This window comes from Puma concolor, chromosome D1, assembly GCF_028749965.1.
Source record: "Puma concolor isolate L17-30 chromosome D1, mPumCon1.1.hap2, whole genome shotgun sequence".
Taxonomy (NCBI): domain Eukaryota; kingdom Metazoa; phylum Chordata; class Mammalia; order Carnivora; family Felidae; genus Puma; species Puma concolor.
Window position 1 is genome coordinate 37623832 of NC_141676.1, and position 25182 is coordinate 37649013.

General features: G+C 37.4%; 1 long non-coding RNA gene across 2 annotated transcripts in view; it reads right to left on the reverse strand.

Moving 5' to 3' along the window:
- The window catches only part of LOC147576595 (uncharacterized), a 229236-nt gene that overhangs the window by 162301 nt on the left and 41753 nt on the right, over positions 1-25182 (reverse strand). For both annotated transcript variants that reach the window (XR_015240955.1, XR_015240954.1), the window contains exon 2: positions 22780-22856. This is a non-coding gene — a long non-coding RNA (uncharacterized LOC147576595). The remainder of the gene's footprint in view (positions 1-22779; positions 22857-25182) is intronic.

Sequence of the window (25182 nt, forward strand, 5' to 3'; positions counted from 1 at the left end):
ACATTTCTAATCCTTATGCTGCTCTGCTTCTCTTTCACAGTTTCACAAAATATTATTTGTGAAGTTTGGTAAATGAAATGCCCTTCCTACAAATTTCTGTGATACTGTGTTTTTCTTAAAGGTATCAAAACTTTCTAGTTATTTCACTATGCTAGCAATCCATCTTATTCAAAAACTTTTGGTAATATTAAAGAAATAGTATATAAGTTGATCTGAAAAATGCTTACAATTTGCCACAAAATGTAACTTTAGAGAAAAATCAATATCATATTAGCACAAGGTTTAGCAAGAATATATGAAGGAGTCAAACATACTGAGATTAGCACAAAGAATACGGAAGAAAAGACAATTACGCAAGGTCAAACTTCCTTATTAGAGATGGAATTCCCAATAAAAAAAAATTAGTCTTTCCACTGTAAGTTAATATACCTACATTTTGAAAAATGGACTCTGAAAGGGCTGGTCACACATGAGTAAACCGATGCTTATAGCCAACCCAGTAGATTAAAGCTGTACACTTTGGAAAGGAAAAAACAATTATTGGAAAAGTTCAGAAACTTTTACTACTCCATTAAAAAGTTTTCTATCTGGTCATTTTTAATAGCTTTTCTATTGGAAGACTTTTATTTTATGAAGGTCAAATGGAAGTGATGGTCATATCTAGTTCTTTAAAAACATTCCAAATTATATAGGGAGAGGTCAAACAAGAATGCTAAATCAGATTTCAGCTTATTCTCTCCTTACAGTCTGTTTTCTGGGCATGCTTCTATTTCAGGGTCCAACTAAACTGCCTCGTTAGGGCCAGATGCAATGATATTGAACAACACCTGTCTTCCTAAGTCTGGGTCTTTGCAACAAGAGATCATCATCTATCCCTATTCTATTGGGTAAGTTCAGGTTATTGAGTTTGAAAGGCATCCCTGGACTTGGGCCCACTGATTCCAATTTCACTTTCACTGTTCCATTCATTAAAGTTAACAGCATTATCATACTATCCAATATTCGTGCTCCACTGATAGATTCCAAAGCCACTTTGGACCAAGCTTGAAACAAAGATCATAGACGTACAAAGCAGGTTACATTCATACCTCTCAGTTAAGTTCTTGCCACCCAGCAGCATCCTTAAGTCTAATTCCCTATGATATCTACATTGGGATGCGGTGATATTTCTCAACGTCCCAGCTCACTGTATTTACTGCTAATAGTAATAGCTAACACTTACATAAAACTTGTTGTGTGCTGGACATTACTTAAGCATTTTTAACTCCTTTAAATTACGATAATCCTATGAGGTGGACAGGATTCTTCATTTTTACAGATGGGCTCTTTGTTCTGTTGTCCTTATCAGGTCTTTCACATTTTATTCAGTCATGCATTCATTCAGCAAATACTTAATGAGCCTCTGCTCTGTGCAAGGCACTGTACTGGACACTAAAGGAAAAATAATAACAAATATGTATATACATTCTCTATCCTTGTAACCAAAGGTGTTCACTTCTTGGGGTGCATTAGATTGAACACAACCCAAGGAAGTATTGAAAACAACGAATTGTATTACTTGTTATAAGTAAGAAGGCAGGGAGATAGCTCTCAAAGCACTGTCTCCCCTTAGGGTTAGAGCAGAAAACTTCTACTCAGGGTGCTAGGGAGCTTGTATATACATTAAGATGCTTACAAACATTCTATTACTTAGGAACTTAAGTTTAGCCATGCATGCTTAGCATGTCTACATGCCAGTGCATACCTCCTATGTCCAAAACCTGGCATTAAATCCCACCCATATGAGGAGATCTTAGTATTATAATTACCAGAAGGTAACTTTAGGGCAACTCAGGGGGCTTCTGTACAGGCCTTATGCTCCAATCCTGCCCAAACTGGCTCACCCAAGGGGATATCTGGTGGAACACCTGGCCCTACCTCTCCTTGTTGGGAACTGCTTCTTCTGCAAAACCAACACATTCTTCTCTTGCTTCTGGCCCTTCCCTCTCCTCCCTTTTGCTGATACCTTTTAGTCCTCTGATCTGAGGAACTCTGTTCCAACCTAAGTTAACACCTGCACAGAGTAAAATCTAGTGGGGGAGGCAGACAAATAAACCACCAGCCACAGGATAAGTTCCAATAGATAGGTGCAGAGGGTTCTTTAGGGTCAAATCTGACCATCTGAATCATATCAGGAGAGTTTTACATAAGAAACACCTAACGTGAATTTAGAAGGACCAAATACTAGTTAATTGGATAAAAATGTTTATAAGGGACAGAATTTGTGTGGGGGTGTGGGTGCAGTACTTGGCATTCAAGGAAACAGAGGAAACAATACGTGCAGCAAAGACTTTGGTTATTTGTTTGTTTGTTTTTTTAATTTTTTTTTCAACGTTTATTTATTTTTGGGACAGAGACAGACAGAGCATGAACGGGGGAGGGTCAGCGAGAGAGGGAGACACAGAATCGGAAACAGGCTCCAGGCTCTGAGCCATCAGCCCAGAGCCTGACGCGGGGCTCGAACTCACGGACCGCGAGATCGTGACCTGGCTGAAGTCGGACGCTTAACCGACTGCGCCACCCAGGCGCCCCAAGACTTTGGTTATTTGTAAAGAAAAGTTTTATCTATGGCAAAATTTGTTTTGATGAGATGGACTTTTAATCAAAAAGCAGGTGGGAGGTTTGGGTGTTGGGGAGTGGGGTGTGCAGAGGTGGGGAGTGGCAGTTACTTAGCTAGCAGGAGAATCCATCTTACTGCCCAAAAGCCATATCTCCAAGAGGTTACTTTTGTCCATACTTATCTAGTTGATCATAAATTTCTTTGTGAAATAAAAATACATTTGGGGGTTTATAATAAACATAATAAAAGTTATGATTATTGATTTTGTGAGTACATACCTGGAAATATAACCCTTGAAGAGAAAGAACATGAGAAGGAGAGACAGCGGGGCAGGGTGCGGGGCGGGGTGGGGGGGTGTAGAAATAGATTCCCGAGAAAGATAGGCAGGTTTGCAATCATTTATGAATTAAGGGATACATAAAGGTCTTCTAACCACTCATCTTGGAGATTCTTGTTGAGAGTAAACTCTCTTCTCAATCCACTAGCTTGTTAGCATCTAATTCACTGAAGAAATGTATTGTTTTCCTAACTGTCTAGTTTTGTTACCAATAGCAGATACAAATATGGCCCCACTGTCTGACAAAACCTGTTACTTTGTATAATTTACATTCATTTTTACTTAATCCATCTATGAACAGTATTATTTCACATGGAGTTAAGTATAAGTATACTATATCGTACAGCATTCAGGATCACAAGCTTGGTAATCAGAGAGACCTGGTCCCATTCATTCAGACAGTTCAGGCTAATCTCAACACAGCCATCATCTCCATGAACATCCCCAACAAAGCTCTTGGTAATCCCCTGTCTTGTGGTTTTGTTTTCCCAGGAGTAGAAGTCACATCAGGCTGGCTTCCTCAAGTGTGAGTCAGGCATCAATTCTCTGTGACTCTCACTACAGTAAACATATCTTAAAGTTTTCCAAGAGGAACTTTTGATCAAACGTGGAGTCAGAAAACAGCCCACCCCTACCCACCACCATATGGACACTTGTAATACACCCACAGCTCTCCAGAGAAAGCTCTTCACCAATAACCTCTCCTCTCTTGATCTTTTTCAATCTTAGAAGTGCATGAAGCGTTTCACAGGTTATAGAACAGCTTGTCTCCATTCCCTTTGTAAAATATCTATGGGTGAAGGGGATGTGTTTGATCTGACACTCACTTTTGTGTCCTTAAAATATCTAAAACTGAGCCAAGAAGAATGCATTCTTAGCATGTTATTACATAAGAATTTGACATTAAATCCAAACTATGAATTTAAACATTTATTTTAGAAATTTCTGACATTGTTAAATTATTCAAACAATACTAAAGTTAAAATAAAAAATTTTCAAGATACCTTTTAAATATCAGCACTGGGCTCTAGACCCCTCCCCCCCCCATATTTTTATACCCAGTAGCATAAAAAAAATCCAAGTAATTGTTTGAAATCAATTGAATAAAAAACTTAAAGCAAAAGCATGTTTATAGGAGAATCATAGGTCAGGAAGAGACCCAGGAAATCATCTTTTCTTAGTATAGTTTTGCTCAGATTGTCTTATAATAGTTTCTAGTGAAGGCTGGTCCATGTTATTTAAAGTCATCATAAGTCACCTAACAGTGACACTGAAATAGTTGAGCAGTAACACTCATATATAGCCATTAAGGTACTTAATCATTCTATGGTTCCTCAACAGGAGGTATAATCTGATTTGAAAAACAGAGGTTCTTTCTTTGATGGATTCATAATCCCCTATCTGACATTCTCGAGGGCACATTGTTCTGGAGTCCGGAACTTTATGATTTTGGAAAAGCAGTAAAGTGCATAATCTGGGTATTACATTCTACCCCAGACGGGTCTAAGGCAGGATCGTCCACCAAACACATTAATATTACTGCAGTGAGATGTGTGACCATTCATACAAGTGGGAAAAGTAAAGACCATTAATAGATTCAGACCAAATCATTTCATGTTTTACCACGAAATCTTACAATTTTCTGATACTTTTCAAAATTGTAGAGATGGGGCTGTGAAGGCATACCACCTTGCAACAGAATACTTAGCTGACCACAAAACACAGAACACTTAGTTAAACAGACATAGGAAATTTCGGGGTCCTATAAAAAGAAAATGAAGTCGCTCTCCCATAATAAGTAATGATTTGCTCATTGAAAGTAACTTAAACCTCTTGTCAATAAAACTGTAAAAGATAATTTCTCTTCCTAAAGAGAATCCTAAGCAAATTGCACAGAATGCCCTAGGACTAACATAGCAAGGGACACACACAAGACAATAAGCAAAATCTAGAAAACTGACGGAAAAATAATTTTCTTAACCACTTTAGTGAATGAATGGATTCCATCAATTTTTCAGGGCAGAAGAATGAATCGGAATTAAAATTATTACCTTGTTGTATATGTTATAGTTCTGAATGTATGAATATTTATAAGTTAACTCTCTAGGAACCAACGTAGTGTCTTCAGTCTAGAGTGGGAGTTAAGCCAATCATTAGGAAAGCTTGAACTGAAGAATCTTTACATTTACGTGGATCATGCAGAATCCCTCTCAATTCTGCAGCTAAACGTTTAATGCCAGAATAGGCAGATCTGGGTGGTATAATTCTGAAATGAGTGCTGCCTACCGTCCCGCCAGATTTCCTGTGTGCATGTGTCTCTTATTTCATGAGCATGAAGGTGTAAAACAACATGTAGAATTAGATAATTCATTAGCAATAAAGTGATTTTTATCCTTTCCAATTCCAAGAGATTGATGTTCAAGATAAAAGCACAGTTGTGGCAGACCTAAACAATGGATATAAAAAAATAAGGAATATAAAACTGGGGGTGGAAAGATGTGGAGAAAAACAATATTAATTTCTTTTTTTCTAGGATAAAGTAATTGTGTGCAAAATTTTAACCATAAGCTTCCAAAAATGATGAATATAATCATGTGCTTTCAGGGAAGTGAGGCCAGATGCATCGATAGAGTTTAGAAGTTCCCCTTATTTTATAATGAATACTGTGATTTGTTTATATAATACTATTTTGGCATAAGAGTTTTAACTCTATCCTTTGAAATATCTGTGAGTACTACATAGAGGTGTAATAAATTTGGGGAGGTCCATGTAGATTTTAATGATTTCTATTCTGTCTTTATTTTGCCAAAAAATTTCAGAGGTAAGTTTCTTTGTTTTACAATTTTTTTTTAAGTTTAGTTATTTGTTTTTGAGAGAGACAGAGAGAGTGTGAGTTGGGAGGGACAGAGAGAGAGGGAGAGAGAGAATCCCAAGCAGGTTCCACACTGCTAGCACAGGGCCCAACACAGAGATCGAACTCACGAAACTATGAGATCATGACCTGAGCTGATACCAAGAGTCAGACACTTACCCGACTCAGCCACCCAGGGGCCCCAAGTTTCTTTTTTTTTTAAATAAATCTTGAGATGCAGAATTTGAGATCACTAGTCTAAGTAGAAAGTGAGGCCAATTAGTTAAAATTTTACTGAAATGGAGAACATTCATAAGGCAAGACCATTTCCATGCTCCTTTGAAAAAAGTGTTTCATTGAGTGGTTGCCAAAATTTTGTAAGATATGAAAAAGAAAAGCACTGAAACACGTACTTTATGTGATTCTTTTACATCAAGGTAATTTTAACAAAAGTACTTTTCTCAATATGATGAATTAATGAAGGAGAGACCACTTCAAATTGACTTATATCATTGAATAGCCTTCATATTTCCATGTTCCCACTGCCTGAGTTTCTCAAGCTAGTGTCCAAACACCCCACAAGACGCAGGATACACGAAGCAAAAACAAAACCATGAAATATACCTGAAGAATACATTCTTCTGGAAAATTTCAGGACAGTTAATTTTATATTAAAACAAGATATATTTTAAAGGAAAATGAAAAATCTACATAATCTTCTAAAATAGAATTCTAGACTTCAAAGGACAACTGCGGCGTGGATGGGGCAACTCAAATCACATCCCAGAGAATGGTAGCCTAGAGCAATGACACAGGAGGACTTGAGAGGCATAATGTCTCTTTCTGCCACTGCCAAACAGAGAAAATAAAAACAATGTTCCTATTTAGGAAAGATTATATATTAAAGATGAAAGGAAAACTGCTGTTTTCGGTGTCTTTAACATGCAGTTGAAGTAAAAACGAGAAGTATCTTCTAAACTTGTTCCAACTAAGAGTGTTTCTCTAAGCCCCCCATTTATAGACATTATGGAGAAGTCCCTGCTCCCAGGAGTCCTGAGATTACACATTTACTTTTCTCTACAAAAAAAAAAAAAATTTTTTTTTGGACAGAACATTTAAGATACATGACCTTAGATTACATGATCTTCAAGGATAAGGAATCTGATTTCTCTGTATGTTCCCAGAGCCCACATGGTGTCTGAGCTCAACAAATGTTTAATTACAGTGAATTTTCTTCACTTCTCTCTATTTAAATATCGCAAAACCCAAAAATACATAAATCCATTTGCAAACTTTTCACAAAAGCTCACACAGAGATCTGGTATTCAAATGATTTTCTTTATTACTGGCTTTTTCTAAATGTTTTATTTATTTTTGAGGGAGAGTAAGAGAGCAAGCAAGGGGCAGAGAGAGAGTGGGAAGGGCTGGGGGCAGAAGATCTGAAGTGGGCTCTATACTGACAACAGAGAGCCTGATGTGGGGCTCGAACTCATGAATGGTGAGATCATGCATGACCTGAGCCGAAGTCCAATGCTCAACTGACTGAGCCACCCAGGCACCCCTCTTATTGGCTTATTGGCTTTTTCAAAACTGAATGTTCTTCAAAACTTTGCCCCTTTGCGAAGCAGCTACAGTGGCCTGAAGTAGTTGAGGGTTTCTTGATGGCCCCAGAATTTCCTTTTCAGAGAGGCTCTGGGGTGGCAATCAGGTGACACAGGAAATGCAAAACTTAGAAGAGCAAGCCCTTCATTCTATTCTGTTTCTTTGGACGATTCCACTATAAATGTAAATTTTTAGTACTTTGTATGTAGCAATACTGAAGACTTTTTCTAATAATTAACTAGAAAAGCTGGGAATTTAGAAGAAAATCACTATGAAGAAGGAAGCCTCAGAATAAGAACTTATTTTTTCTAAAATATTCAAACTATTAAAATCAAAATAACACACTAATTATAATTAGTAACATTAACACTTCAAATAAAAACTAAGTAACGTAAAATATTTTTCTTTTAATTTAAAGTAAACCTTACTAGTTTTTAAAAATAAAACTATTCACAATTATAGCATTTATTTTCTTGTTGCCAATGTAACGAATACATATATGTGATTGCATGTGCATTGTTTATATATATATATATATATATGCAAATTTAAGAGTGATGTGAACTCCTTAGTACTGTAAAATGATCCTTAGTTTCCATGTACAATGTTTTTCAATACTGTGCTAGGTTGTAAGTAATCATAAATTGGAATACAAACAGAAGCAAAAGAAAAATGGACATTCAGCACTACCATGAAACTGTACTTACGCATGCAAGAACTGTCTACATTCATCCTATCTTAGAAAAGTAATATGACATATTAATTAATTTGTCTTTTCTCTTAAGCATTTCTGCACCTCAAATCATCCTTGCCCTCCAAAACAATGTGTTCTTAATGGAAGCAGTGGCACAAGGTATGTATCTACACAGTAGGAATGCTATTATCTTATTCCAAGGACATAAGGCAACTGATTTTTTTAAAATTCCATATCTGGATAAGGTTATTCACAAGTGTCTGGCATATGAACACCTCTTGCAATACTCTAAGGGTGTCTGTAAATTTTCTTTCACTGGATATTGGAGTCCTACTGAACAGAATGATATTCTTTTTTAACCAGGTCTTCCTTCACATTGAAGACTTTCTAGAATTCCTAAAACCTACCAACTCAATGACAGAGGCATCTCCAATCATTTGTGCAACCATATAGACTCCCACAGATTTCCTAAAGACTCCCACACTTGGTTTTACAGTCTGCATTGAAAAACGTTATCTCCTACAGTGAGTCAAGTTAGAGCTAAGAACTATCAAAATTTAGACACTACCATCGAGTGACTTAACTGAAACTGAAGCCAGTAGACAAAGTATTTAAGTTATAACTCGATGAATGTCAGAAATAGTTAATGCTTTTGCACAGTAAAGGAGATACCAGCGATCAGTGGTGGACATGATTCCCTCTGACCAAGCAGAACTTCATTTTCAGGGGGATTACAAAGCACCAACGGTTCATTAATCATTATTAGTATTGTTGCTTTCACTCATTAATAGATGTTGACTACCGTGAAGTCATGTAGATCCAGGAAGGCAAGCACATGGAATCTATATACCACAACTCTCCCATGGGACATGTGACAAACTATTTAGTCCACATGTTAAGTCTTCAATGCCTTTACAAGAAACACTACCTCAGGTCTAGGCATTCTGGAATCACTACAATGTGAATGAAGAGCAACAGCACCACGGGCTTTATTCCCTGGCAGAAAGAGACTGACTGCAATGTATCTGACAGGTATGAATTTAATTACCCAGTCTACTCTAAGGACCTATTTCGGAAAGGTTATTTACATCAAAATTACTGAGGTAACATGTGCTCCTGCTCCAAGTAAGGTGGAGTAAGCATGCCCCATCGTATTACTCACACTGACTGTAATTATAAAGTGTGTACAGAATGCATGGAGCAGCTCTTTGAGGACTCTGAAAAGGAAATGGTAGCAGGAGGACCGAGAAAGATCAGCATTTAAAGGGCGATTGAACCATGAGGCGGTTCACCATTTTTTTCCCTCTTTGGTATATCCTCAACCTAGACTCAACAGAGCCTTAAACATGGACATGGGCAACAATATGGGTAGTGAGAGCTCCATAAGGAACCCTCTGTGAGCTGGAACAGGGTTTCTTCATGCTGGTGGGAAAGGGGGTATACAGGTGGAGGTGGGGGTGGGGGTGAGGATCCCATATTTGTTTGTTTATTTTCTCATCTTCTAGGGTCTCCCAACTCCCAAGCAATCCTGAAGTAATCTTGGTGACAACAGGGCCCACAAGACTAAATCTTTAAGGAAAGGGGAATTTTCTCTCTGACTGGAGGTCCTAAGGGGATGGGACAAGCCCCCATTCCTATCTTCCTGCTGTTTGGTCCTGAACGAGGGCATAGCCATGGAAAGTGTATAGCGTGAGTAAGGTAAATAAAGCCCAGATTTCTAGCCAGAGGACAGAGAAAGGAAGCCCAGAGAAACAGAAAGGACTGGAGAGATCACTGAGAGGGAGGAGTTCAGGAAAGCACCTCATAGAGCTGTGAGATGTGCATGCATGGATTGGATACTAAATAGCATGCCAAAGATGTTAAGAGTTGAATTACAGGATAGATCACTACCAAGATCCCAACTAGTTGCTGGATGGTGCATACATGAGACAGATCACAATAATATTGTTGCAGGATTTTTTTTTTTTACCTCAGTACCTGGGGTTGGTTGTCTCACCACTTTGAAGAATGAAGAGGGGGACACAAAATAAAATGAGCAGCAGGCAAAAGTTTATTAGAGTATAAGATCAGAAAGTAAGAGTAGTATGAAAGCTCTCTTTACAGAGAGGGGGTATTCGAAAGTGAATACCCCCAACAATAGGCAAAGGACTTTGTTTTATAGGGTTTTGGTCGCCTGCTCCCTTCCCCCTTGTTCCTTCTCAGGTTTTATTCTTACTGGCTTGATAGCTCTAGGAGCTGGGTTGTCCTGATTGGCTCGATTCCATTGTGTGAGGGATCACACTATGGTCATACTGTCCTTCATATAACATAAGTTTTATGCTTTCTCTATTTTAGTTAGGTATTGTGATGGTCAACCTCCTGAGGGAAACCTGAGGGGGAGTGGGTGGTGACTGTTACATTCCTAAGAGGAACCTTATGCCGGAGGGAGTTTGCTCAAATGCTCCCAACATTGTTTTAAAATATGTGTTTTTCAGGGCTCCTGGGGAGGATCAGTTGGTTGAGCTTCCAAGTTTGGCTCAGGTCATAATCTCACAGTTCATGGGTTGGAGCCCCTCGACGGGCTCTGCCCTGACAGCTCAGAACCTGGAGCCTGCTTCAGATTCTGTATCTACCTCTCTCTCTTTCTCTCTCTCTCTCTCTCTCTTTGTCTGCCTGCACCCAGCTTGTGCGCTCTCTCTCGCTCTCTCTCTCTCTCTCAAAAATAAATAAACATTTAAAAAAATATATGTGTTTTTCCCCATTCAGGGACCTCAGGTCCTAACCTTTTCCCCTCTGCCTATTTTATCCTACCTTTCCCTATCATAATATTACTAAAGCTTTGAAAATATAAACGACATTGACTCACAGAAAGCTGATTAGAACTTGTAGCCTTAATCCAACTGGGTCAATTACCTGCTAAAACAAAAATATCCACATTGCTCATAGGATATAAACATAAACCTGAGTTCCATATACATATATTTAAAATGTCCAAGATACAACTCAAAATCACTTGCCATACCAAGAGCAATGAAAATGACATTTCACATGGAAAAGACAATAGACACCAATGTCTTGATGACAGCAATATTGAAATTACTACAGAGACTTTAAAGTCGCTTTTATTAAAAAATTCTCTAAGAAGTAAAGGTAAAGGTTTTGAAATAGAAAAGAAAGAATAGAAAATACCAGCAATAAAAATTGGGTGTAAAAAGCCAAATGAAGGGCACCCAGGTGGTTCAGTTGGTTGGTCGACTGACTTCAGCTCAGGTAATGATCCCACGGTCCCTGAGTTCCAGCCCCACATCTGGCTTACTGCTTCAGATCCTCTGTCCCCCTCCCCCTTCTCTCTCTGCCCCACCCCCACTCTGGCGTGCTCTCTGTATCTCTTTTTCAAAAATAAATATTTTTTAATAACACCAAATAAAAATTTTAGAATACTAAATACAATAACTGAAATTAAAAAAAAAAACCTCATTCAGTAGTCTCAGTAGCAGAATGGAGATTACAGAGGAAACAGTGAGCTTGAAGATAGATAAATGGAAATTGTGCAATCTGAACAACAAGGTGAAAAAAAAAACAGTGAAAAAAATTTTAAAAGACTCAGGAACCTGTGAGAAAGTAACAGAAGATTTAACATCCATGCTATTGGAGTCCCAGGAGACTACAGAGTGTAGAAAAACAGACTTTAGATTTTAAGGAATAATTTGTGAAAACTGCCCAAATTTGGCCATAGACAAAAAAAAAAAAAAAGCTCAGCAAATCCAAACAGGGAAGGCAAAAACAAAACTCCATGTCCAGACACACAGCAATCAAACTGCTAAAAACCAAAGACAGAGAAAAAAAGTGTTTTAAAGTCACCAGATGAATGACATACTATGTAAAGAGCAGTGGTGATTTTTTCCCCACAGGATACATTTGGCAAAGTCTAGAGCCAGGTTTAGTCACGACAGAGGGAGAGGTGCTACTGACATCTAGTGGGTAAAGGCAAGGTATGCTACTAAACTCCTTGCAATACACAGGACTGTCTCCCAAAACAAAGAAGAGTTGGGCCCCAAATATCAATAATACTAAAGTTGAGAAACGCTGCTTACAGGGGAAAACCTATTCAAATGACTCAGAATTTCTTATCAGAGTCCATGGAGGCCAGAAGGGAGTAAAACAACTTTAAATGCAAAGAACTGTCAACCTAGAATCTATATACAGTGAAACATCCACCATAAGTGAAGATGAAATAAAGATATTCCCAAATGAAAAAATAATAAGACTTGTCCCCAGCAGACCTGCTCTTAAAAAGCTGTGTTGAAATATGTATCAAATATACTAATGACAAATTTAAATGTGATATTCAAGATGTTCAAATTGGAAGACAGAAGGAAAGAACGGAAAGAAGGAAGGAAGGAAGGAAGGAAGGAAGGAAGGAAGGAAGGAAGGAAGGAAGGGGATATAGACAAATGAAATAGGGAAAAAATAGGATATCTAATGCTGAATAAAAGAAGTCAGTCTCAAAGGTTACATATCATATAATTACATTTTTATTATATTCTTGAGCTAACAAAACTCTGCCAGAGAGCACCTCGGTCACGGTCTAGAGTTAAAGTTGGCAGGCAAGTGCATAGCACAAGGACATTTGGAAAGGAGATGGCATTTTCCTGTATCCTGATAGTGGTTGTAGTTATACAAATCTATATATGTAGTGAAATTTCAAGAACTATACACCCCAAAAGATCACTTTTACTGTATATAAATTTCTAAAAATATAAAATTTAAAACTCTTGAAAAAGAAGATAATATAATCTATAGTAATGTATTGAAAGCACATCTTTTTAGTCAGGAGAAATTTTTGTTCCAAATTTGTGAATCAGTCCACAGAGATATTGCCTAACTACTGCAAATGCCTCCAGGGCTTAAATCTTTTTTTTTAAACTGTTACAATTAACAATAAAATAACATTAATATTAACAACATGAATATGGAAACAAATGAAAATGAAAACAGGACAGTCCAAACCTTCTGGGATATAGCAAAGGCAGTCCTAAGAAGAAAATACATTGCAATCCAGGCCGATCTTAAGAAACAAGAAAAAGCCCAAATACAAAATCTAACAGCACACCTACAGGAACTAGAAGCAGAACAGCAAAGACACCCCAAGGCCAGCAAAAGAAGAGAAATAATAAAGATTAGAGCATAAATAAACAATATAGAATAAAAAAAAGCAGTAGAACAGATAAATGAAACTAAGAGATGGTTTTTGAAAAACTAAACACAATTGATAAACCCCTGGCCAGACTTCTCAAAAAGAAAATAGAGAGGACCCAAATAGATAAAATCACAAATGAAATTGGACTTATCACAACCAATCCCTCAGAAATACAAACAACTATCAGAGAATACTATGAAAAATTATATGCCAACAAACTGGACAACCTGGAAGAAATGGACAAATTCCTAGACACCCACACATTACCAAAACTCAAACAGGAAAAAATAGAAAATTTTAACAGACCCATAACTAGTGAAGAAATTGAATCAGTTATCAAAAATCTCCCAACAAATGAGAGTCCTGGGCCAGATGACTTCCCAGGGGAATTCTACTAGACATTTAAAGCAGAGTTAATACCTATCCTTCTCAAGCTGTTCCAAAAAATAGAAATGGAAGGAAAGCTTCCAGACTCATTCTATGAAGCCAGCATTACCTTGATTCCCAAACCAGAGACCTCATTAAAAAGGAGAATTACAGGCCAATATCCCTGATGAACATGGGTGCAAAAATTCTCAACAAGATACTAGCAAATCAAATTCAACAGCATATAAAAATAATTATTCACCATGATCAAGTGGGATTCATCCCTGAGCTGAAGGGCTGCTTCAATATTTGAAAATCAATCAATGTGATATATCACATTAATAAAAGAAAGGATAAGAACCATATGATCCTGTCAATAGATACAGAAGAAGCATTTGACAAAATACAGCATCCTTTCTTATAAAGCCCTTAAGAAAGCTGGGAGAGAAGGAACATTACTAAACATCATAAAAGCCATACATGAAAAGCCCACAGCTAATATCATCCTCAATGCGGAAAAGCTGAGAGCTTTCCCCCTGAGCTCAGGAACACAACAGGGATGTCCACTCTCACCACTGTTGTTTAACATAGTGTTGGAAGTCCTTGCAACAGCAATCAGACAACAAAATGAAATAAAAGGCATCAAAATTGGCAAAGAAGAAGTCAAATTTTCACTTTTCGCAGACAACGTGATCATCTACATGGAAAACCCGAAAGACTCCACCAAAAGGCTGCTAGAACTGATACATGAATTAAGCGAAGTTGCAGCGTACAAAATCAATGTACAGAAATCCGTTGCATTTCTATACAGCAATAATGAAGCAACAGAAAGAGAAATCAATCAATTGATCCCATTTATAATTGCACCAAGAACCATAAAATACATAAGAATAAACCTAACCAAAGATATAAAAGATCTGTATGTTGAAAACTATAGAAAACTTATGAAGTAAATTGAAGAAGACACAAAGAAATGGAAAAACCTTCCATGCTCATGGGTTGGAAGAATAAATATTGTTAAAATGTTAATACTACCCGAAGCAATCTACACATTCAATGCAATCCCAATCAAAACTGCACCGGCATCCTCAAAGCTAGAACAAGCAATCCTAAATTTGTATGGAACCACAAAAGACCCTGAATAGCCAAAGTAATATTGAAAAAGAGGGGTGCCTGAGTGGCTCAGTTGATTAAGTGTCCGACTTCGGCTCAGGTCATGATCTCATGGTTCGTAAGTTCAAGCTCTGAATCAGGCTCTGGGCTGAGAGCTCAGAACCTGGAGCCTGCTTCAGATTCTGTGTCTCCCTCTGTCTGCCCCTCCACTGCTTGCACTTTGTCTCTTGCATTGTCTCAAAAATAAATAAATATTTTTAAAACAATTTTTTTAAAGAAAAAGAAAAGCAAAGTGGGATGCATCACAATCCCAGACTTTAGCTTCTACTACAAAGTTGTAATCATCAAGACAGTATGGTATTAGCACAAAAACAGACACACAGACCAGTGATATAGAATAGAGAACCCAGAATTGGACCCACAAATGTAAGTCCAACTAATCTTTGACAAAGCAGGAAAGAATATCCAATGGAAAAAAGACAGTCTTGTTAACAAATGGTGCTGGGACAGAAACATTCAGAAGAATGAAACTAGACCACTTTCTTACACCATTCACAAAAATAGACTCAAAATGGATGAAGGACCGGAATGTGAGACAGGAAACCATCACAACCCTAGAGGAGAAAGCAGGAAAAAAACCTCTCTGACCTCAGCTGCAGTAATTTCTTGCTCAACACATCTCCAAAGGCAAAGGAATTAAAAGCCAAAATGAACTGTTGGAATCTCATCAAGATAAAAAGCTTCTGCACTGCAAAGGAAACAATCAACAAAACTAAAAGGCAACCAACAGAATGGGAAAAGATATTTGCAAATGACATATCAGATAAAGGGTTAGTATCCAAAATCTATAAAAAAACTTACCAAACTCAACACCTGATAAACAACTAATCCAGTGAAGAAATGGGCAGAAAACAAGAATAGACACTTTTCCAAAGAAGACACCCAGATGGCCAACAGACACATGAGAGGATGCTCAATGTCACTCCTTATCAGGGAAATACAAATCAAAGCCACATTGAGATACCACCTCATGCCAGTCAGAGTGGCTAAAATGAACAAATCAGGAGACTATAGATGCTGGAGAGGATGTGGAGAAACGGGAACACTCTTGCACTGTTGGTGGGAATGCAAATTGGTACAGCCGCTCTAGACAACAGTGTGGAGGTTCCTCAAAAAATTAAAAATAGAACTACCCTATGGCCCAGCAATAGCACCACTAGGAATATATCTAAGGGATACAGGAGTGCTGATGCATAGGAGCAAGTGTACCCAATGTTTATAGCAGTGCTTTCAACAATAGCCGAATTATGGAAAGAACCTAAATGCCTATCAATTGATAAATGGATAAAGAGGTTTTCATATGTTTTCACTCATACATGGAACTTGAGAAACTTAACAGAAGACCATGGGGGAAGAGAAGGAAAAAAAATAGTTACAAACAGAGAGGGAGGGAGGCAAACAAGAAGAGACTCTTGAATACAGAGAACAAACTGAGGGTTGATGGGGAGGGGGGAGAGGGAAAAATGGGTAATGGGCATTGATCAGGGCACTTGTTGGGATGAGCACTGGGCGTTATATGTAAAGCGATAAACCACTGGAATCTACCCCCAAAACAAAGAGTACACTATACACACTGTAAGTTAGCCAATTTGACAATAAATTATATTTTAAAAAAGAATAAAAATTGTTGTAGCATTGACGTGGATGACCAGCACTTTGTGAGTTTCTTATTTGCTGACATGTGAGCCAAACTAGCACATTAGACATGAAAACTAAGACTATTTCTGTATATTCACTGGACTCTCCAAACTTAAAAGTTTTTCAAAAGCACTATTCCTAGTTTAGAAAAAAAAAAATATGGCAAAACACAGAAAGAACCATGTAGGCATTCAAACTCTTTGATGCTATAAATCTACTCATAAGATTTCTTCATAAGGTGCCATATATAGACTAAATGTGTTCCCTCCCCAAATTCATATATTGAAATTGAATCCCCAAGTGATGGTATTTGGAGGTGGGGCCTTTCAGGTGGTTATTAGATCATGAGGGTGGAGCCCTCAAGAATGGGATCATGGCCCTATAACAAAAGCCCCAGAGAGCTCTCTCAATCCCTTCTGCCATGTGAGGACACAGCAACAAGGCAGCTGCCTATGAACCAAGAAGCAGGTTCTCAAAAGACACTGAATCTGCCAATGCCTTGATCTTGGACTTCCCAGCCTCCATAACTGCGAGAAAGAAATTTCTGTTGTTTATAACCCTCCCAGTCTATGGTATTTTTTGAAAGCACTGTATTAATTAATTGATTAACTGACAGAAGGAAGGGGAGAAGGAGGGAGGAAAGAAAACAAAAAGACACATAAATATCCCATAAAAAAGTAAAAGTTGATATGCTAAGTCAACAGAGTGTAATATAACATAATCTTTCATAATTATCAAGTCTCTTAAGACACAGGAGAAAGTTTATTAAAATTTCAAAATCAGAAATGCTGTCAACATAATGACTACAACTATTTAAAATATGCACATGTATGTTGAATACAAATCAAATTTCTTCTGTGAAAGTGAGACTGTCATCAGGAGAGCAAAATTATGGAAGCTTTTTTCGTCTTTTTGAAAATATTATACAATTTTCTATACTTCTAACTTCAATGATAAAGGAAAGCACTTCAGTTTAGAGTATATATGGCTAACTAATTTATAAACTTGCATACACAAAGATATTTTCTTTGATGATTAAAATAGTTTACTTTAAAATAAATCTTTGGGGTGCCTGGGTGGATCAGCTGGGTAAGCACCGACTTCAGTTCAGGTCATGATCTCTCAGTTCTGGGTTTGAGCCCCATGTCAGGCTCTGTACTGACAGTTCAGAGCCTGGAGCCTGCCTAGGATTCTGTGTCTCCCTCTCTCTCTGGCCCTCCCTGCTCATGCTCGGTCTCTCTCTCAAAAATAAATAAACGTAAGTTTTTAAAAATAAATCCTTAAAAACAAGTGCCTTAGTAGTATACAAATAGGCAGAAGAGTCGTTTTTAGTAAAAAGAAAATAAATTTAAATAGTATAAGTTATATATAATTGACTTAGTTTAAAAAACATTTGCCCATGATAGGTTACAGTCAATAGCATGTTTGACAGCAAGATAAAGTAGGCAGTAAAAGGCTAGCTAGCCTTAATAAATGAATAACATTCAAATTTAGCTACTTTTACTCAAGATCTATCTCAATAGACTATAAATGTATAGAAAAATCAAAGAATATGCATTTCTAAGGTTTTGGGAAGTGACTTTTATACATGTGAAAGTAGAAAGTGATATATACAGATTAGCCAAACTTTGTGATATAAAAAGATTAAAATATACAGCAGACAAGACTGCAATTAAATATATGTGTATTCATGAAGAAGGAACATGAGAACTCAATGGAAACTCAGAATCCTCTCTATATATTCAGTTATACTCAATCTCTCTACTTCTCTCCCCCCCCCCCATGCTCTCTCTCTCTCTCTCTCGTTATTATGTGTTAATCATGTGTATTGCCAGAAGCTGTATTAGTCATGCAAACCAAAAAGTGGTAAAGCTTTAGGCCTAAAATAGAAACAGCCTCACAGTCTGAACCTGATTATACACAGCCCAGTGACACAGCTGAACACTGGGGCACTTCAGGTCACCTAGAATACACCCCCTCCGTAGTTGAGGAAGCTGAAACCAAAGGAGGGGTTTAAAAAAATCATTTTTTTATTTAAAAAATATCAATTTTATAACAAACACTCTGAGATATTATATTCTCCATTTCCCAAATGAGGATAGTGAGGCTCAATTTATCACGATTCCCAAGATCACTTGCTCATAAGAGAATGAAACTGGCTCTCTTCCTCCTAATTATTTCATTGTTCTTTCCCTCTTTCTCTTTCTTTGTCTCGGTCTCCTTCTCCCCCTTTTGGTTCTCCTGCTTTAGATAAAAATGATGAAGATATGAAAAACCAAATCCATTTAAAGGAATAAAATAATATTGCCATTCAAGCTTCAATTTCCATCAGGTATTTGTTACCAGAATCCCCCAAAATACCAGAATGTGATGCCTGGGTTTCTACTGGACAAAACCAAAAAGGCAGCCGTATATTACAACTATGGTAAACAATGGAGCAGTGAAAATGGCAAGGAGCCATAGGATGTAGGCCACAACATAGTCATTCTGTAGAAAAAACCTATCCAACTGTGCAACATACTCATATTTGGAGATAGGAGGCAAAATGAAAGTATAAACTATACTTAAAGTCAAAGAGAATCATTTCTATTCCCATATTCCCTCCTATCTTGGCAGCTGCGTGAAGCTGCTGAATGTGCAACATATCCTGGCTGTACACGATTGAGACCTCCATAGCAGGTGCAGCACAGATCTGCTATTCGTTATCTGTTCTTTATTTTGTTTAATGCTCATTTATTTATTTTGAGAGAGAGAGAAAGCACACGAGCTGGGGAGGGGCAAAAAGATAAGGAGAAAGAGAATCTCAATTAGGCTCCATGCTGAGGCTCAATCCCACAACCGAGAGATCATGACCTGTGCTGAAATCAAGAGTCAGATGCATAACCGACTGAGCCACCCAGATGCTGCCTTATCTGTTCATTATTGAACAAAATGTAAATAAAAGATGGAGAAATAATTTTAAATACACTAATGATCAAAATATTCTAATCATTTATTTTATTCTTAACATACTGTTTGGGAAATGGTGCCTTTGTTGTTGGCACAGGTCAATAAAATGTCATAATTAAATTATGTACTCCAATATCTGATTAATTAAAACCAAAGCACTCAAATGACCAGAGAGTCCAACCAGTTGTAGTCCGTCATTTTATTATGTACCACAATGACCAGATGCATAATGCATTGATACCCAAAATAGCAACCTTCAAATCAATGATGAATATTAGACATTTTTCCTTTTTAGATTTTTGTCTCTCAATCCCCATATGCCTAGGGATTATGTCTCTATTCACTTCCTTATCAAGGATGTGTTTCTTGGGTGCTTCTAACTTTGTTTTGGTAAACTTTACAGTTAAATTTATTATCATTTTATTCATTCATAAGGGGGTACATATCAATGAAATTTCCAAAATATGCCTTTGTAAAGATTTTTAGTGTGGTTTTTTATCAGTTGAGAGAGTTTGAGATATCTTTAATATCAAAAAAAAAAAAAAAACCCAAAACTTCAATAAGAATTGTCAATTACATTGATACTTATCAATGAATTTTTTTTTTTTTAGTTAGTAGAAGTGACCATTTTGGGTGCACAATCATCTTTATGTGACTTTATGTGACTTTTTAATCATCTTTATGTGACTTCCAAGAGATTTTCAGAGTCTCATGGAAATTTAAGAATTTATTTACCTATAGAAAACTGAAACTTTAACAAATAATGACTTAACATAACAGGTGTTTGATCTCAAACTTCCAGCCTCAAAAACTGTGAGAAAGGCATTTTTGTCATAGTTAACTTCTCACTATTGTTTCTGAGCTACCCAGTCTAGGGTATTTTGTTATATCAGCCAAAATAGATTAAGAATGCTGGTCCTGAGAAGTTGGGGTGGTTTTGTAAGGTTCTTCCTCTCTGACCTTCCCTGATAGATCACCTCCTCTGGGCTAAATGGTTCCTTTCCTGTTTCTGACCAGATATAGTGCTACTGGTTTTAATGAGCAGAGTTATGTCCTTGAGGGACTGGAGCCAGGAGAGATGTCCATAATACCTAAGAGCTGGGAGTCTGAGATGGAAGGCAGAGCAGAGAATTCTTCTTGGTTCAGTATCCCTCCAAGAGTTAACTACAGAGGGCCTGGTTTCAGGGGAATGGATACCTTAACCTTTACAGCCACCTCAACAAACAAATTCCCTGACACCCTCAATTCAGCGGCAAAGTTCTCTCATAATTTATTTAACAAGTTAACATGCACATCCATTAATGACCATTTTGAAAACTCAAAAATGTTGAAAGCTTCAGGGACAGTAAAGTTGAATTCACTGTAATGATGTAACTTCTGAAACTTAGACCCCTTTAGCAGGAACCTTGAAAATCTCCTTTAATGCAAACCCGCAGCTATATATACATGATATCCAGAAAGAAACACATTTTTTTCTCAGCCTTAGGGACCATGTGCTTGAATTCCCTTGGAAGTGCACTTAAATTAGCTGGACTACTCATGATAAGAATATATCATGGTTCACTATACAGTTAGACCTACTGTAGATCACTAAAGTTAATATGTAGAATAAAAATGTATCCAATCTATGCAACAGGTATGGGTTGGTCTGAAAAGCATCCATGCTGAAGGACTAAAGGGATAATATATTTCTGATCATTTGCTCCAGTACCTATGACTGACAGCTTTAATTATGCTATTACAAAAATTGTCTCTTGGGGGACTAATGAGATTTTTGTTCTGCAGTTTCATCTGATACAAGTATTTGCCAATTTTGAGAAGTAAATTAGCTTACTTTTCAATTTTTCTAGCTGGCTGATTTAGAGTTATAACAAAGTGCAATGAAATACAAGAAACTTTTTGCCAAGGCCAGCTCCACTGATAATAAAAAATTCCGTCATTGTAGCCAAGGAGTGAATTTTGCACCCTAACTAGCATGAAGTGGATTTTCATTAAATGTGTATTTCTGTGTGTGTATGTGCACGTGCACACATTTCTTCATTCATTCTACTTTTTACCCATCTTCTTCTTGATTGCTGCCTTCAGAGGCTGACTTGCATGAGCTACATCAATAGCTTTTAGTACCTTCTGGCTTGCACTTGGATTTACCCAAAGGGTACCCCTGAGCAGTTTTCAAAGAGTAAGATCATGGTACTGCTTCCACTAGCTAGCTCCTTTCAAGTAATTTGTGTATCTTAATGGAAGATCTTTTCTCCTATCACAAAGAACATCTTATTTGACTCTGTCCATGGCCCTGCAACAATTTCTTCCAATTGTCCCTTTAGGCCTGGGTTGGGGAGATAGTAAACAGTCATACACTTTGTGATCTTTATGATGCAGGAAGTCTGGAAATTTCTTTCCTGCCACCTAAGTAGCAGCAGGAAGGAGGAACAAAGGAAAAACAGTGCCTTCTCCTGACAAGTTTCCAGATATCAGTGGGAAATAGAACACAAGATGGCAGCACCTAAGAATAAAAAAGTTGCTTCCTGCTGAAGGATTCATTATAGAAAGGAGATAAATGATTATCAAGAGGACTACCAGGAAAACATCTACTCTGAGCAGGAGATTGCCCATCACCAGATATCATAAAGGTTCTGGCTGTCAGACAAGTAGAAATTTCTCCACATAGGAGTTTCCAGTAGCTTTTTGTGAATTTTATGATTCTGAACATTGACCCAAAGAAATAAGCATCAATAATATTTTGCCCTTCTAAACTAATCTGAGCGTTTTAGTGCTTCTTTGTTAATTAGCTATCTTTTTATAATCATGCATAGTATTTGTTTCACTTCCATACCTAATAGTTATACTCATCCCAGTGAATTCAGCTTCTTTGGATTCATATCTCACATAATTTAATACAGTAGAGATTCCCAAATTCATATAAAAAAGTGTGCTCCTAATTGATTCCTGGGTAATACCCAGGAGTCCAACCAATATTTCATCACTGCAAGAAGCAAGAATGGCCCAATTCATCTCTAATTGTGTTAAAACCAGGCACCTGATCCACAAGGGTAGGCAGCGCAATGAGTTGGTTAAGAATATTTGATTCAGGGCCATCAGGCAGATTTGGCTCCAGTCTTGACTTTGACAGTTACTGGATATGTGACTCGTTGCAAGTTATTAACATTCAAAAAGCCTCAGTCTCATCACCTATAAATAAGTAAATCTGTATACGGAGACAATACCTACTTAACAGGGTCATCGTACTTATCACATGAAAAAAATGCAAGCCAACTGAGCACAGAACCTGGTACAGGGTAAAAGTTTGACAAATCTGAGCTATTGTCATCTACCGGTGATGCCTTAAAGGAAGCCTGAGACTGAGTGAAATGAGGACTCCCATCTTACTTACCAAAGCAGCTCTGCTATTATTCAGTTTCCATTCATTTCTGGCTTTCCGTTAAGATTCCATCTGAAGTGATATTTTCACTATGAAAAAAAATGAAAATCAGTACTTCAAGAAAGTAATAATAATCTACACCCTTTGAGTTTTTATCACATTCTAGGCACTATTCTGAGTGCTTCCTGTGCATTAATTAATTTAATTTTCACAGCAAAACTCTGTGAGAAGTACATTTATCTACACTTTATAGATGAGCAAAATGAGACACAAAGATGGGTAATTTGATCAAATCTACCCCCTTAATCACCTGAAGAGCCAGGATTAGAAACCAAGAATACTAGCACCAGAGCCTGCACAATTAGCAGGCTCTATTCTTTCTTTCTGAGTATAAGCCATTCTCTAGCAGCCCCACATGCTTCTTTTTTCCCAGTGTTTTAAAGGGAACAATTATATCATTCACTTTATTACCTAGAACAGGATATGGACTGGCAATTAAAGATTTGAAAATTCAGCAATCCAGGAATAAACTATGGTGGCCAAAATATTTCCAGCAGCCTATATACATGTAAAATACTATGAACTATTCCAGTGAGTAGTCATAAACTTTCAAGTCAGGCAGATTTGGTTCAAATCCAAGGTGTGGCCACAGTAGCTGCATATCCTCTAATAGAACTCTTAAAGTGACCAGCACTCAGCTATTTACTGGCATAAGAATTTAGAGATTGACTGGAAAAAATACCAGAGGCTTTAGAAGCCAAAGCATAAACAATAAAAAGTGTCTACAGACATGGCTAAATGCCTCCCCAAATCACTGGTTTAGCAAACCCCTACCTAATGAGACAAATCCCATTTTCTATTATAAAAGAAGAATATTCCAAATGCTTTTTTTCCTGGTCTTTCTTCCAACTGAAGCTCAGGGATGTAGTCCAGTCTCCGGTCTCCTCTAATCACATATACATCCTAGCTTTTGAATCTTATGTTAATAGTGCAAAAACCAGTAACTACATAGAGTCTATTCTGCAAAGGGTGCCATCAGTAGAAGAGTTCCATCCCTGGTAAGCCACACTGCATATCTAAAGATAGTGCCATGGATCGGTTTTGATGGTGTCTGAAGAGTAAACTGTGGTAGCTATGACCAAGTCAGTGCTGTGGCATCTAGACCAGTTCTTCAGTGTCATTTGGGGAATTGTTATTGGCTACATAGTTTCTAGCCTTGGTTTTGTACCATTTAGAGATTCTGACAGTGGCAATAAGCTTTTGATATGTCTTCTGCTTGGAGTAGTTATTACCGTTGCTTGTACTTAATAATGCTGACTGATACAGCACCTAATGCTGAATTCAGATGTTTCAGGAAGATTTGACAAATGATTATGAAATACATATAATTTGTTTCCAGGTGGGTGTTCTTGCTCTGTTCTCTACAGAGGCTGGCCAACCCCTTATTGATGTCTACTTATTGGAAGAGAAACGTCATAGATAGGTATTTCATGTTGTATTAGAGAAACAGATTCTACTGATTCTGATAGATAAAGATTGTCTTTAAAGAGAAAAACTAACTTGAAAGAAAAAGAAATTGTGCTCTTTGCTATATTTTGTTGTGAATTTTATAAGGTTCCTGTACAATATGGCACTGTTATTCCTGAAAGATGGTAACTAGTCCAGTGCCAAACTCATAAAAGGCTCTGGGGAAAGGCTTCTTAATTTGACTATATGAAGCACAGTATATGAACATTCCCTAAGCATATTTTTACCACTTTCTGAGCAGAATGTTGCTTTGGCTGGTGATTTTAGAATAGGAGCTATTCTGTAGAAAATCACAGAGCATAACTTTTCATTCAGAAACCTACAAATCCGCTTCTTACCACAAGATGCCTTCTGTGGTTCAGAGCTTAGGGAAAGGGGAATGTGAAAGATGCTAGGATGTTAGAAAGAAGACTCATTTATCTCTCTGAAGTTGTGCTTTTAAGCCAGGATCACACACTCCTTAGGGGGCAAGAGAGCATCCAATAACTATCAGCCTTGGGCATCCTATCTTTTTCATGGAAATACACTTAATTATCTCACTTGACCCATACTCTTACTTCTGCTGTCCCACCCAGGGAATTGTGATCTCTTGTGTTTCATGTTTTATTATCAGCTTTGGGTATACTTGGACGTTAGGATTTTCCTTGGCTTTGAATCTCTAAGCTTCTTAGAAATTGATTTGCACTAGTGTGAAGACTTTTTCCTCATCTGGATGCTTCAGATGCCCATCCCTCCTGACTCCATTTTATTCCACTACATCCTGGCACAAATTCAGGGAAAGGATGACTCAGCCTGCTCCAAAAATCAAAAAGGACATCAAGTACCATGCTCATCAATGAGAAAGCCTGCCACTGAAAGAACAAAATCTCCAATTAAAACCAGTTAAAA